Here is a 5,004-nt window from a genome sequence, read left to right as displayed (position 1 = left end):
TAGTCTAGTCCGAGTTGCTCCGAGTTTGGAAAGCCAGGTGTCAGGACTGACCTCCCCATGCGGAGCTGGATCTGAAAGAAGTTAGCCTGAAGCCTCACTCCTGCACCCCACCAAAGGTGGGCAGCTCCTCAGCGTCCACTGCCAGCTCAGTGGGAATGGATGCTCCTCTGATGGAGTCTATCAGAGACTTCTGAGGGTTGTGCTAACATGCAGACTCCAGGGTGCTCCATCCCCAAATGTACTAAACTGGAATCTCCAGAAGCAGGCCCAGGAAATGATTTCACAAGGCTTCCATGGAGACTTTGGTTTGGGAATCACTACCCTAGATGCCCACGGGGCATCTGCCTCACTGTCTCTCCAGGCTGGAGAGTCTAAGAATAAAGGCCGGGAAGGGTTGTGTAGCTTAACAGAGGAGGACGAATCCAGACTGGTAGTCCAAGATGCCTGAGGAGGAGGGAGAAGACACATCGATTTTAGTCACTGGTAGATACCAGCAAAACAAAAGGACCAGCTCCCCAGGGCACCGTTGGAGAGACATTTTCAGCGGACAATCTACAGAACAGCAGAGACTCCATGGAGAAGGGCGGGCAGTGGACAGAAATTCAGCAGCCAGCAGCATGCTACCAGTGATTCCTTCAGCTGGCCAGGAAACCCACCTTCCCAAGGCAAGCGGGAGGGCGGTGCCCAGCCTGCACCACTGGGATTCTGTCCAAGGGAGGATGCTGCAGCCCCCACTGGCTTTGAGTCCAGCGCTGGGAGCTGGCAGGTGACAGGGCATCCATTTAGCTCCATGAAGGGAGGCCACCTTTCTTCCCTCCCCTGCCCCCAGCCATTTGCCAGACTCAGTTTGCCGAGGTGGAGCTCCAACCGACTTCGGTCAGGAGGCTTGGTCCAGGGACAGGGAAGGTCACAGGGCAGAGAAGGGATCCCCAGGACCCTGTGGCTGTGAGAATCCTGGGACTGTGAATTCTGCATAAGCCTTGGGACTGAGAAAGGCATGGGTATAACTTGGTTTCTGGGTCCTTGCCCAGTCAGAATTCCCTGTGTGCTACAGAGGGACCCTGAAGAGGGTGCAGTGCTCATGCTATGGGGCACAGGGGCTATGTTCAGTTCATGCACCTGAATGGGCAGTGTGCACAGGCACTGTGAGCTCACTCGGGGCAGTAAGTCCCTGGTTAACCTTGGCACAGAGAAGGGCTGAGGCTGTGAACACACTAGCCAACATCAACATGCCCCACCCCCCACGCCACTGATGATAGAGAAGACCTGCCATACCCAACTTGGGTGTCATTCTGGACTCGTGCTCCAGCCACAAATGCTGGCCAAAGATCCCTGGCCCTACCAGCACACAACCCTGAATATCTGCTGTGAGCCATAGGCATTCGTCCCAGCTACAGAGGCACAATTCCAAGAACACAGCCTTCAGAGGTGACATGAACAAATGAGCTCCCAGATGTGTAAAAATCAAGGTAGAAACACAAGCAAATGAACAAGGAAGACAATATGAGTCCCTGAAAGGAACACAATAATGCATTAGTATTGGGCTATGAAATGAAATAATGGGAGGTGGATGAAATGCCTGAAAAGAAGTTCAAAAGAGTGATTCTAAGATTACTCAAAAACACAAAGAAGCAGTTCCATGAAATAAGGAAATCTGCACATGACATGGATGAGAAATTCTGCAGGGAGATAGAAATATTGAATACAAATTAAACCAAGATATTGGAAATGAATTCAATATGTCAAATAAGAAAATGGAAAGCCTTAACAGATTCAGTGAGGCAGAAAAAATAATACACTATCTAGAAGAAAAGTTTTTGAAGTATCTCAGACAAAAAAAAAAAAGGAAAAACTTAGAAGAAACTGCAAATGGTGTCATGATCCATGGAATACCCTAATGTGACCAAATATTTGTGTCCTAGCAGTTCCTGAAGGTATGGAAAGTAGAATGGCTTAGAAAATGTATTCAGGGAAATAACAGCAGAAAATTCCCCCAATTTGTAGAAAGATATGGACATCCAAATACAGGGAACACATAGAACCCCAAATAGGCATGAGCAGAAAAATATTCACCATGACACATTGTAGAAATCTTTCAAAAGTAGAACGTTAAGAGAATATTGTAAAATGTGAAAGAGAGAAATGCCAGATACCTTTAAAGGATCTCCATTAGACTTATAGCAGATTTCTCAACAAAAACCCCATAGTCCAGGAGAGAATGGAAAACTGTATCCCAAATACTAAAAGAAAAAGCTGTCAACTCAGAATACTTTACCCAGGAAAGCTGTCTTTTAAAAATGAAGGTGAAATAAAAACCTTCCGAGGTGAGAAAAAAAATTGAAGACTTTGTCATCACTCAGCCAGCCTTACAAATGATACTTAAGGATGTGCTACTACATACAGAAACAGAGAAACATAATCAGCATGATGAAAAAATACGAAGGCAGAAAACCCCGTAGTAAGAGAACAAAGGAGATCCAAAACAAACAATAGGAATATTCATGGAAAATGGCAGGACCAAGTTATTACTTATCAATAACAACCTTGAATATAAATAGACTAAATCCTCAAAAGATGTAGACTGGCTTAATGGATAGATTAAAGAACAAAACCCGTGTCAGGGGATTCCAGTACAATCCCATAAAGATGGCATGTACCAATGCCATCTCACTAGTCCAAGTGAACAATTTCAGTTCACAATTGCTCATACTGATAGGTCTAAGAGTCAAAGGGATCACACAAACAAGACTAGTGTCTGCTAATACTAACTGATAGAATCAAAAAGGGAGAGAACGATCCAACATGGGAAGCAGGATACACAGCAGACTCATAGAATGGCAGATGTCCTAAATAGCACTCTGGCCTCAGAATCAGCCCTTAAGTCATTCAGATCTGGCTGAAGATCCCATGAGAGTATTTTAGGCATGGAAAGCCAAGACACTCTGGAAAAAAAAAGAAGACCTAAATGAAAGATCTCTGTGAGTGAGATCCCAGTGGAAAGAATGGGGCCATCAAAGAAGGAGGTACCTTTCTCTGAAGGGAGGAGCGAACTTTCACTTTGACTATGACCCTGTTGGAATAAGATCGAAGTCAGCGAACTCAAAAGGCTTCCATAGCCTTGGCAACTCATGACTAGAGCCTAGGGAGATTACTGACGCCATAAACAAGAATGTCAAATTGTTAAGCCAACAACAGGAGTCACTGTGTACTTACTTCCCATGTGGGATCTGTCCTTAATGTGTTGTCCAATGTGATATAATGCTACAACTAGTACTGCAACAGTATTTTACACTTTGTGTTTCTGTGTGGGTGCAAACTCTTGAAATCTTTACTTAATATGTACTAAATCGAACTTCTGTATATAAAGATAATTGAAAATGAATCTTGATGTGAATGGAATGGGAGAGGGAGTGGGAAATGGGAAGGGTGAGAGTGGGAGGGAAATTATGGGGGAGGGAAAGCCATTGTAATCCAAAACTGTACTTTGGAAATTTATATTTACTAAATAAAAGTTAAAAAAAGAACAAAATCCATCTATATTCTGATTATAAGAAACATACCTCACTAATAAACACAGACTGAAAGGGAAAGGATGAAAACAGATACTCCTTAGAAATAAAAAATGGAAAATGGAAATAAAATTGAGCAGGTGTAGCTATTCTCATATTAGACAAAGTAGACTTTAAGACAAAACTGTTTAAAAAGACAAATAAGGCAATTATATAATTAGTAAGGATCAATTCAATAGGAAGATGTGATTATAATAAATGTATATGAATCAATGCTAGGGCACCCAGCTATTTAAAACAAATGTTAATGGAGACATATGCTCCAATACAATAAAACTGTATACACCACTTTCAACCATGGAGAGATCATGCAGATAAAAAATCGACAAAGAAACAACAGAACTAATCTACATTATTGACCAAATGGAGCTAATAGATATATACAGTACATCTCACCCCACAGCTGCAGAAAGTGCTTTCTTTTCATCAGTGTATGAAATATTCTGTAGCACAGGCCATGTACTAGGCCATAGAAGAAGTCTTGGCAAATTGAAAAAACTAAGTCATACCATGTATGTTTCTGACCACAATTGAATGAAGCTGAAATGAACAACATAAGAAACTCTATAAGTATGCAAACCCCTGGAGACAGAACACGTTGCTGAAGGAACAGTGGGTCATAAAATAAATCACAGGGGAAAACAAAAAATTCTTGAAATGAATGAAAATGACAACACAACACACCAACACGTATGGGATGCAGCCGAAGCAGTGTTAAGAAGAAAGCTTATAGCAATCAGTGCCTACATCAAGAAATTGGAAATGCCTATTAAGGACCTAGAAAAAGAACAAACCAAAGCCAAAATCAGTATGAGGAAAGAAAGAATACAATTCAAAGTAGAAATAAATAAAAATGAAGTAGCAAAAACATTGAAAATCAGTGAAATGCAGAGCTAGTTTTAAAAAAAATAAATAAAATTGATAAACCCTTGGCCCAACTAACAAATAAGGGACTAGACTCAAGTTAATAAAATCAGAGATGAAAAAGGAGACGTTACATCTGATACCCAGAAATAAAAAGAATCATCATGAAGTATTACAAACAGCTATCTGCCATAAAATTGGAAAATCTAGAAGAATTGGATAGATTTCTGGACACATACAATTTACCAAAATTGAGGAATGAAGACACAGAAAACCTGAATAGAGCAATAACCAAGGCTGAGATTGAATCAGTAATAAAGAGCTTCCCATCAAAGAAAAAAAACCAGAACTTCCTGTTTTTCACGGCTGAATTCTACCAAACTTTGATGAAGCACTGATTCCAATTCTTCTTAAACTATTCAAAAAAAAAAAAAATTGAAAGAGAGAAAACCCTCCTAAATTCTTTCTATAAGGTCAGCATTACCTTAATTCCAAAACCAGAAAAAGATACAACAAAAAAGATAACTATAGATCAATATTCCTGATAAACAAAGGAGTAAAAATCCTTAAC

This window comes from Oryctolagus cuniculus, chromosome 2 (assembly GCF_051225735.1).
Source record: "Oryctolagus cuniculus isolate XC-2025 breed Fujian yellow rabbit chromosome 2, ASM5122573v1, whole genome shotgun sequence".
Classification (NCBI taxonomy): domain Eukaryota; kingdom Metazoa; phylum Chordata; class Mammalia; order Lagomorpha; family Leporidae; genus Oryctolagus; species Oryctolagus cuniculus.
The sequence above is the reverse complement of the archived record's forward strand: the minus strand, read 5'-3'. Positions refer to the sequence as shown.